Below are 12,118 nucleotides of genomic sequence, written 5' to 3' on the forward strand. Positions count from 1 at the left end.
GCCTAATGACAATCTTCTTCTGGGAATGTGGAGCTTTACCCTCGATGATAATGTTATCTGTATTGTCACATACAGGTCCTGGATGGGGACTGTGTTGCTAAATGACACTTGGCAACAGGCAAACCTCCTGTAGCCAAGTACCATTCCAGATCTTTAGCAGCATAATAAATCGCACGAATGGGATGCCAGCCATTCTTGGACTGTTTCCTTTCTGTGCTTACGTGCTGTGGACCCAGGGGGTATCTAACTAAGTGGCACACTTTAGTCATCTGTGAATAACAGTATGTGCAAATGATATCTGGGAATTAGAGCATGCTTTCCTCAGCTGGAAGAAAGGAAATGCTTCTGGTGGCAAGCATTTACTTCTGACATTGGTCTACAGGCTCATGCCACTTTAATTCCTGTATTTCTCTGTAGCCTTTTGAATTAAAATGTGGGAGGTCTTTTACATTTGACCCATACAGTGCCCAATTTCTGAGTAGCTATTTGGAGATGAAATGAAAGATTTTGCAGAACCAAATTGACAGGTGGCTTGTGTGATGAATACTGTCTCTCCTTTCTGAATTTTTGAATAACTATCCCTTCAAATATGCTATGTGTCAGAGTGGATAGAAGGCTTACATAAAAATCACAAAGACCTATTTGGATCCTATTTATGTTAACTATATTTCTATGGACATTTGATCATTCAGTGATCCAAGAAATTCCCTAACTTTGTTGGTTAAAGAACATAGCTGCTCATCTCTGTTGGTAGAGGGAATTTCAACACCATAAATTCCCTACTTCATTGAAATCAGAAGTTTAGAGAAAAACAGCAAAAATTAAAATTTTAAAAAATCTAATCAAATATCCTTCATTAGCCTACTATTCTATCTTACATATTTTATTAAACTTGGCTTTTTCTCTTTCTTTTTTTCTCTTTATTCTTCTTCCTTTTATCCAATCTGTTGGAGTATTATCAGCTTCTTCCAAATTGTTAATCACTTTTTGTTTCATGTATCTTGTGCCTGAAAGTATTATTCAAAGGTAATTTAAAATTCAGCCTGCCCTCAGTAAGACAACAAAAAGCTTTAGAAAAACCATCTCAGGTTTTTCTCTTTATCTCTCACTCGCCTCCTTTTATGGAAACTGTTCTCATATCTATATCCTGAACTTTACTGAACTGTAATAGACATTGATATTATTTTTGAAATTTTTTATTTCTTATGATGCTAATTATTATAACAACCCCATGTAAATGATTGTAAGTGTCAATGAATGCCTGTTACCAAGGCCACGACTATATATATATATATGTATATTTCTTCTAATATTTCTGTGGTTTTTCCTTTGACATCAGGGGTTGGCAGCTTTTCAAAAGTGCCATATCCAACTGCCAATCCCTGTTATCCAGGAGTGGCAGTAGTGGAAGCAAAGCAGTTACTATGCCAAGTTTTGAGAGGAGAAGTGATTGCACATCAGATCTTCCAACAGAGTGGAGAAAGGGCAGAAGCAGCAACAATTTTTAGAAGGTGAAGTGACAGTGGTATGGTGGTGATAGTAGATGGCATCCACATCATCTTTGATAGGTTTTGTTCCTCAAAAAACAAGCCAAATATATACATTTGAAAGCCAACATGTGTGGTTTTTTCATGATTTGACAACATATGGAAGAATGATTGTGACATAGCATCTACACAAAGATAGCAACTCTAGTGAATTATCTTTCTGCCTTGAGAGGAGAAATGGGAGGGCCACAATTTCACATCAAACCTAATCTTTACCAAGTTCTCATCACTGGCCATTATCCTAGCTAGCAGCATAACCAGCTCAGGGTTTGTTTTTTTTTTTAATCAAGTTCTTTTATATTATCCACACTTAGACACAGACCACTAGCAGGACCTCTACCCAAAGTTCCTGCTTTTCCTGATTGTATAAATTCCAAATGTATTGACTCCAAGAGAGACATGTAAACTCATAGAAAGGGAACCTTCATAAAAGACATGATAGCTACTTAAGGAAGGGGAGTCCTCAGTTCCACAGCCTGAATGAACATTCTGGCTATGAAAGTAAATAAACATTGTTTCTTTTGAATAGGCTTCTCTCCCATCAAACTAAAATGGCAAACAGATCCCATCATCAGCATCAGGGGATACTAACTCTTAAAGTTTGTCTGAATCCCTCCAACTAGGGAGGAAGCTGATGAAAACACTGCTTCTCTGGCTTCTCTTTGTATGTCATAGATCCACACTCTTATGCTTTCAATTTCTGCACTCTGACTGCCAATTCCACTGATGGTGATTGAATGGTGAGAACAGCTATCACTGAGTAGATGACACTGTTTACTTCCCATTAATAAAATTCTTCCCAGGATACCAAGTAGTTTTCCTATTATAAACTATAATAAATGTGTATATTGGTAGTAGTAGATGTTGGAACCTAATCTAGTTCATGAAAATTGTTTTATTTTACTACTTTAAAGTACAGGAAGAAAATATCTACTTATCTGTTCTTGTTAGTGTTGGTCAATGAAACATTTAGACTTGAATTAGAGGGCTGTGAGCTCTCTAGACTACTCGAAGATTCTATAGAAAAATGAATTCCCAGTGATTGAATTTATTAGATTACTTTTATTTTGAAGGTGGAATGAGGGAAATTTATAGAAAATTATAGAAAATTAGTTGCTTAAATATGTTTTGACAAAACAGATTAATGCATTGTTTTTCTTTTGTATTTTGGTCTTCCAAAAAGTGTAAAGAACTTAAAAGTTTAAAACTGTCATTTATCAAATACTTATAGAACTGTTTAAAAGGCTCTTCTCATAATTTTCAGACTGTTGAAAATGATTTGTTTTATTTGAAAGTTTTATGTGAAAGACCTCAATGAAGGACAAAGGCAACATGGTATAATAAAAAAAAACACATTGAACCAAGGGGAAAAGACAAATAATTTTGACTTTAATATCTCCCAATTATGTGTTGCTGTTCAGTCATTTCCATCATGATACTGTATTTAAACTCAAGTCTTCCTGACTTTATATCTTGCATTCTAACCATTGCACTATCTAGCTACCTCCAAGGTACAATAGATACATTACTTTGACTAGAATGTAATGTATGTGAAGCTACAGTCACATTTGACTCTTCATGACCCCATTTGGGTTTTCTTAAGCAGACATGATTAACTTGCCCAGGATCACACAGTAAGCGTATAAGGCTGCATTTGACTCAAGTCTTTGTTACTCCATGCCTGACACAATCCTTTGCACTACTTCACTGCTCTGTGTGAAGGAGAAGAGTATGCAATGAGTCTAGAAAGATGTAGACTGAAGCTTTGACTAGGGAGGATTTTAAATGGCAAGTTATATATGGGGTTTGTATTTCATCCTAGAAGCAATAGAGAGCCATCAAAGGCTTTTGAACACACTCTTCTGTAAGATTGTTGTTTTAGGGTGCTTATTCTGGCAACTATATAGAGAATAGATTGGAGGAAAAGAATTCTAAAACCAAAGAAGTTTAAAGTCCAATTACAAGGTTGTTGCAGTAGTCTGAGCAAACTCATGTTTTCCTGCACATGCCTTATGCTTTCTTGCCTTCAATCTTTCCTATATAGTTTTCTTCTAACTTGGAATTTCCCTTCTCATCCCTCTAGATCCACCCCAGAATCTCAGATTTGAAAACAAGCTTACATCTAAACAAGAAACTCTCTACAGTACTTGGATCACTAGCCATTCAAACTGAATTTGAACATGTCTAGTTATAAGGAACCCACTACCTCCTGAAATGTCTTGATTCACTTTTCAGTACTTAGAATTATTAGGAAGTTTCAAAATATTGAAGCTCAGCTGATTTTACTTCAACATCCACTCATTGTTCCTAGTTTAATTTGGATCAGTTAGAACAAGACTAGCCCCTCTTCTTTTGGGGACCTTCTTGATGACAACATGTGACACAACTAGTTCTTTTTTTTTTCCATCCTTAGTTCTTCCAACTGATCCCCATATAGCATGACTTATAGTATTTAAAATATTCTTATCATTCTGTTCAGCCTTCTCCAGATGCATGCTATAATTGCTCTTTCTTATATAAAAATCTGTCTTTTGGATTTCATCTCGCATTATGCTAGGGAACACCATTGATCACTGGGATACATTCATTAGGGTAATTTCCGGTGGAACTTAATTAGGTTAGGAAAGCAGCTGTTTTATAAGTCGACAAAGGGCTCTTGAAATCAATCTACAAGTCTTTAAATGCCTACTGTGTACCTATGGTGAAATGGATACAAAGAAAAAAATGAAATGGTACTGGCCCTCAAGAAGCTTGTGTTATTTAGGGACAGATAACATGTACACTTAGAAACAGAGGTATGCTGAAGCCAGCTCTAATGGGCTTGCAAGAATTTATTATTAGTTTTGGTGTACATGGGTATATTTCAGAAATTATAAAATATTACATGAGGACAGAACCAAGATGGCAGAGTAAAAACAGGAAACATAAATCAGAACTTGATTTTGTTTTGTTGGTTATTTATATCTGTGTGTTAATGCAGATTAAACTTGAGAGTATATCATGTTTCTTATTATTCTTGTATATAGAGGTTGTTAAACTTTTACCAGTATCCATTTCCTTTGCAAATCACTATATATAAAACAAATACAAAGTAATTTAGGAGAAGGGAGATACTAGCAAGTAGAAGTTGAAGAAAAGGCTCAAGTAAGGGGTAGGCTTGATCTGAATTTTGTGGAAAACTAGAGATTGTAAAACACTAAGGAGAGGAGAGAGCTTGATGAAGGGATAAATAGCTTGTGTGTAGACACAAAGAAGCATCAATAAACTCAGTTTGGCTCCAAGTAGGAGGGTAAAACTAGATGGCTTGGCAACTGGATGGTTCAGTGAGTAGAGATCTGGTGAAATAATCAGGAAGACCTTAGTTCAAATCCTGCCTCAAATACTAATTGTATGACTCTGGGCAAGTCATTAACTACTCTTTGCCTTGATCCACTGGAGAAGGATATGATAAACTACTCCAGTATTTTTGGCAAGAAAACCCCCATACTCAGTGTGGTCATGAAGAGTCTGGTATAACTGAATAACAATGATAGAAGGGTTCATGAAGCACTCATATATGATAAAGATAGAAGATGGAAGATTTTAAAAAGCACCTTCAGGGGAGGAATTATTTTTTTAAAAGGAGAACAGCACTTTTTGTGGAAGTAAAGAATTAGAAATTGAGGAATACCCATCAATTGGGGAATGACTGAAAAAGTTATGGTATATGAATGCCATGGAATATTAATGTGAAATAAGAAATGATGAGTAGGCTAATTTCAGAAAAGCTTGGAAAGACTTACATGAACTGATGCTGAGTGAAGTGAACAGAACAAGGAGAATATTGTATGCAGTAACAAGAAGATTATGTGATGATCAACTATGATAGACTTAATTCTTCTCAGAAATGTGAGGATCCAAGACAATTCCAAAATATTGTAATGGAAAATGTTATCAGCATCCAGAATAAGAACATGGACACCGAATGCAGATCAAAACATACTATTTTCACTTTTCTGAAATTTAATTTGGAGGTTTATTTTCTTTTTCATAGTTTTCAGCTTTTGTTCTAATTTTTCTTTCACAACATGACTTAAGAGGGTAATGTATTTGACATGATTTTACATGTATAATCTTTTATCAGATTGCTTGCTGTCTTGAGGAATGGGTAAGAGAGGAAAGGAGGAAGAAAAATTTGGAACTTAAAAAAAATCTTACTAAAGTGAATGTCAAAAACTATCTTTACAAGTAATTGGAAAATAAAATAAAATACTACTAAGTGGAGAATTGGATGTGATAGGGAAGAAGAACAGCCAACAGGTATCAGTGGAAGCCACCCTTATTATCAGCACTGGATCCTTTTCTGTGATATTTGAATAGATTTCTTCTTCAGGGAGGCAAAGAGAGATGGGAAAACAAATGACACTAAAACTTAAATTCTTCTCCAAAGCAATTGTCTCCCTTTCCCTTAATGGGTTGGTTTGGGGGAAATTAAAGTAGACATTAAATTCATATTTCTTAGAAGCCCAGAGAGGAATGCTTCTCTTTGTGCATAAAATTCTGAGCACAATGCCTGTAATATAATGTGTTTAATGAATGTGGATTGATTAATAGGAAGGAGAGAAGCTGTAAATAATTCTATTATTGATTTTCCTTGTTATCTATCATGCTATTCTAACTCAATTAAATATTTAGCCTTTTGGGGGTTTTTCCTATTGTTTTGGTCTCTGTGAAATGGAAAAAATGCCTTGAGCTGTATATGTATAGTTATGGTTACTCAAAACATCTTACACTGAACCCAAGCAGTAGGAAGTTCCAGAGTTAGGCGGAATCCATGCCTATGACACCTAGAAAATGATTCCCAGAAATAAGGGAGTTAACATCCTTGATAACATATTCTAGCTGGAATGCATGCATGCAAACATATATAAAAACATGCACAGATGTTTGTATGAATTCTAGCTCAGGATATGTATCAGGAGTGTTAATTTTGGTAATCATATTCCATTAATGCATCCTAAAATTAAATCTTTTTTTTTTTTTGGCTGCCATGTCACACTGTGGACTCCTAGTGAACTTGAAGCCTGTCATATGCTAAGGAGCCAAATTGGAAGGGGACAGATGTTATATACCCAAAGATTCAGGTCACATAGTTGCCAACTTTTTTGAGGATATAAGAAACAGCTTTAGAGCTGGTGGGGGTCATTTTCAAAGCTGGAATCTGGCCCTTGTGTTGCTATGGAGTGGGAGGAATAATTCAGTAGTTGTATAAGAGCATTGAGTCTGTGCATAGCATAACACAGTCCACTAAAACTAAAAATGGTTTGAACGAAAGCCACCACGTAGCCCTATCTCTTCCATCCTGTTCTTATACAGTTGAGGTTTTGAATGTAAGACTCAACATTTATCCCTGACAAACCTTATTTTATTATATTTAACTCTCCTAGGATATTCCTATTTGAATGTCTAAGGCCTATCCATACTTCAAAAATTCAATCAACTTCTTCCTCTGTGAAAATCATATTTGATTCCTTTGTCAATTCTCCTTAAATTTCCAAAATCATCTACTATCTGTATTATATAGTTAGCATTTGCTTGTTCTTCCTATTATTCTTACATTTTCAGATGCATATGTCTATTTCTAATAAATTATAAATTTCTAGTGGACAGTGATATTTCTTAGATGCTTATAAGGTATATAACTGCTACTTAAAGATTTGAAGATAAATTGAATAATTAAATCTTAGTGAGATTCATATAAAGGTCAGAGCAAATCACTTGGGATAAAGGTATCCTAATGTGCCTTATCTCAATCTAAGAATTTGTTTATTGTTCCAAAAATTAACCCTTAGGTACCTGGTATACTCATAAAAACAGAGCTGATACCCATCTCTTAGAATAATTTAATTTTCAAGGTCTGAATTTGAATTATGTGACCAAAAAAGTAAATAGTTTTGAATTTATTAATTAGGGTGACATTTTATCCCCAAGGCCCATGAATGTAGGAGATTGAAAAGTCTGAAGAGTTTTAACTTCTCTTTAGCACCATAAAAGACAGTAGATAAAATATTTGGATTCAAAATGATCATTTGTTATTATATACATTTATCATCTGTACCAGTTTGCTTGTTCTTTTGCTAATAACCAATTATCAGAGAATATAAACATTCAATGAAGATCTACTGAGCTAAGTTCATGTTTTCCTTGAGGAAAAGCATTAACATCAGGCTTCGCAAAGTGCATTGAATTTGTTCTGTTACTTGTAGGTAATTCAGTGAATAGAGCACTGGGATTGGTGTCAGAAAGTTAAAGTTTAGCCTCAAACACTTAAGTGGAAGCTGGACAAGTCACTTAACCACAATTTCCTCAACTGTAAAATGGGAATAATAATAGTATCTATCTCCCAGGGTTATCATAAGGATTAAATTAGAGATTTTTTATGACATTTATAGTACAGTGCCTGGCTCATATAGGTGCTATATAAATGCTAGCTATTATAATAATAATCATTATTATGTATATACTTGTACTCCAACTTTTCAAAGAAAATCAGAAATTGTGGTGGTAGAATATCAGCAGAGAGGAAAGTTAAGTAATAAAGGTCTTAACTGGATATATATATATATATATATATATATATATATATATATATATATATATATATATATATAGATATAGATATAGAGAGAGAGAGAGAGAGAGAGAGAGAGAGAGAGAGAGAGAGAGAGAAACAATATATGTGTTTGTGTATATATATATACACAAACACATATATTGTTTCTCTCAAAACAGCATAAGTTCCTTGAAGGCAGGAATTGTCTTATTTTTGCTTTTACATTCTTACCACCTAGAATAGGGCATAGTAAATACATATTTAATAAATGCCTGTTTTGATTCCAACAATAAGACAAGTAGACTGAGGGGAGTTCTCTGCCTAGAGAAAGTCAAGATCAAAGCTTGGACACTGGAAAATCACAAAGATGACTGGGAAACGTAAAAAGTTCAGTTTGGCTGGAGCTTATTTAAAGAAGAAAAAAAACTCAGTAAGGCTATAAAAGTAGATTGACACTAGTTTCCTATGAGTCTTAATCAAATCATAATAATGCAAATATGAATAAAAATAGCAGCAGGATTATTTATACTTACAAAAATGTTAAATTTGAGGATCTTAATCTCTTACATTGACTTAATGAGAGTCCCATTTTTTAATCTATATCTGTCATCTAAATAGAAATGAAATCTTGACTTATCTGTGAAAACATGAAACAATAGGAAAAGATTGATAGTTAAGGCAAAGGGACTTTCTTAGTCTTGGAATACTTAGTGAAGACTTTAACTACATTTTCATTTTCGGGCCTAGATATAGATATAGATAGATATAGATATGTGGTGATTTAATAGTTATCCTATTGTACTTTTCTTGTATTAATAATTTCATAACATAATAATAACTGGTTATATAAACTTTTCAATAATATATTCAATGGAAAATATTTAGATTTAGTAATCAATATTTTGCCATACTTTGATTTCTCTATGAGTGCCTTATTTGATCAATATAGGTACTCTCTTTCTTTGCCTATCTCAAATCAGTATTATTATTATTATTATATAAATATTTTTCCTAATACCATTCACTTTAGTCGACATCAATTCATATATATCTTTTCAGGTTTTTCTGAAATTGTCAATTTTATCATTTCATCATTTATATTCAGCAATTATAACCATCATATTAATATATCATGAGTGTTCTCTACCGCTGGACACACCCTCAGTTTTTGATTCTTTAATACAACAAAATATAAGTGCTATAAATTCTTTTGTACATATGGCTTTTTCCCTTTTTTCTTTGATATCTTCAGGGAATAGGCCTGGTAATGATATTATTGGGCAAAAAGGTATGCACAGTTTAGTGACTTTTTAGATTAGTTTCATGTCCTTTTCCCAAAATGGATATATGAGTTTACAACTCTGCTGGTGATGCATTAGTGTGCCTGCCTTCTCCTGTCCTGTTCAAAAACTGTCATTTTTATTTTTTTTATTTATCACACAATTTAATGTGTATGATGTGAAACCATAGAATTCACTTATTATTAGAAATTGTCGTTTGCTCTTTTTGTATCCTTAGCACTTAGCCCAGTACCTAGTACATAACAGGTTCTTATTAAATGTTTATTGGGACTGACTTATTTTTGAGAGATGCAGCCTGAAAAGAAGACTAGTTTGTTTTGTTGCTATGCCAGAAATTCAGTGGCAAGTTATTGATTGACCTCAAGCTCTGTCCCTCACCAGCTGTGTGACTTTGGGATAGTCACTTCATCTTGTTGAGATTCAGCCTCCTTCTTTGTAAAATGATTAGATGGATGGGTTGATCTCTAAGACCTCCTCTTGTTCCAGCCATTCTATAATTATGTGATTCTATACTTCAGAATTAGTGGCAGCATTCATGAAGAAGCACCCCATATTGGGAAGGAACAAGCTAGAGGACTTGGTTGCTTTGTATGGGAGCTTAGGGGGAGGGATGCCTCTAATGTAATACATAAACTTCAACTCTATTCAGGGAAGAGACCCTGGGCTTTACTGAGCTGTTCACACTGTGTGTATATATTAATGAGAAAATTGTTGAATGACTGAAAAAGATCCTCATAACTAATAATTTACACAAAAAAATGGAGGTGTGAATCTCCCTAATGGCAAAGGGATGATCCTTAATGAAGTTCTTATAATGAACAATGGTTGTCATTCCATCTTTCCCTTCCATGAAGTATATTGAAGGACAGTGGTACTTAAAAGGAGGTTAAAATGACTACATTAATGAAATGACATTTGAATGGTTCTCCTATCTTTTCCTTTTTTTCTCTCTAGTACAATAAGCTATTTTCCCAGGAGGCAAAGAACTCCACTAGTTTTTCTATTAAGTATCCCTTAATATATTAGAAACAAGGTCTAGTCATTTGTCTGCTTTCTTAACAATGAGAACTTATCTGTGCTTAGGGCACTTGTGGAGGCTAAATGGTTTAGGTTTTACCTAAAACTCATTTTTTCTTGAGCTCATGGGAGACGTAACTTCCTTAAGACTCTTGGTATACTGCTGATTACTGTCTTTGTTTAGCAGCAATGAATCTATAAAGTATCATGGAAGAAAAATGTACTAAATGGGTATACAAGGTGTCCCAACAAGCTACAACTGCACTAAAACTTTGTAGGTGAGTCTTAAGGAGTTGCCTAAGACATAGACAGGTGAAGTGATTTCCCCAGTTGTTACATAGCTAGTTAAGTGTGTGTGTGTATACATATATATGATAAGTTATAAGATATAATACTTATAAACTTTAATCAAGATATGAGTTTTAATAGCTTAAAACTACATTGAGATTTGGGCCACCCTGTATTAAGATATGTCATCAGATAAGGAGAGTGATGCAATGGATAGAGGACCAGCCTGGTAGGCAGGAGTGCCTGGAGGCAAATCCTAACATATATTGCTTCTGTGATTTAGTGCCCCCTATTAAGACTTGATGAGTTGCTGATCTGTGTTAAAGGAAAGAAGTTCTCCCCCGAGATTTCTTTTGTTCATGAAATCAGAGGTCTGGATCAAAACAATAATAAAAAGTTTTATTGAACATTACTAAAATATTCCAAATTTTAAATTGACAGTTTTTTTTTCATTAAAAAGAGAACTGTAAAATTTTTATGGTATTAATGCTCTAAGAACAGTTCTTCTGCTAGTCAGGGCATTTTGCTTTATTTGTGGGATTTGCAGTTTAAATAATGCTTCTACATATATTATCATATCTGATTCTCACAATAAACTTGTGAGATATATTGCCATCCCTATGTTGCAGATGAGGAAGTTGTCAATCATAATGGTTAAGCAAAATTTCCAGGCTCAATGCAAGACCTAAAGTAGATTCTCATATTCTTAGACTGGTGTTCTCTTCATTATGCTATATCTCTGTGGATTCAGACTCCCTAAATGATGTCAATGTGGGAAAATCCAATAACATCAAAAGTAGCAAGCATTTATTAAGCACTTATTATTTACCAGGTCTTATTTTAAGTGCTGGGAATCTAGAAAGGTAAAACCATAGTCTCTGACCATAAGGAGCTCACATTCTAGTGAAGGAGGCTAAAGCAAACAACTATGTACATACAAGATATAGATACAGAGATATATTGATATAGATATAATAGAAGGTAACAGAGGGAAGACACTGGGGGAGGAATATTGGTGGCATTTGAGCTGTCTCATGTCTGACAGGACAGCCAATAAGAATGAACATAGAGATAGATAATCTTGCACAATAAGCAGCATATAGACCAGGGTCAGGGTCATTACATCAAAGAATTCATTGAGCAGACTGGAAGACTGGAAGAACACTGGAAAGTTAGGAAAGAATGAAAGTGATAAAGAAAGTAAAACCAAGTAAAAGATTTTATATTTGATTCTATAGTCAATAGGGAGCCATAGGTGTTTCTTGAGTTGGAAGATGACATTCTCAGATGCATGTATCTCAGGACGATTTCATTGGCAGTAAGTAGAAGATGGATTAACACGAGAACATACTTGAGGCAAAAAAAAAATCAAC

At 34.2% G+C, this 12,118-nt stretch overlaps 1 protein-coding gene across 3 annotated transcripts in view; it reads left to right on the forward strand.

The window, feature by feature from the left end:
• Window positions 1-12,118, forward strand: part of RAB27B (RAB27B, member RAS oncogene family) — a 205,445-nt gene that overhangs the window by 57,899 nt on the left and 135,428 nt on the right. The window lies entirely within an intron of this gene.

The sequence above is a fragment of the Sminthopsis crassicaudata genome, chromosome 1 (genome assembly GCF_048593235.1).
Source record: "Sminthopsis crassicaudata isolate SCR6 chromosome 1, ASM4859323v1, whole genome shotgun sequence".
Taxonomy (NCBI): domain Eukaryota; kingdom Metazoa; phylum Chordata; class Mammalia; order Dasyuromorphia; family Dasyuridae; genus Sminthopsis; species Sminthopsis crassicaudata.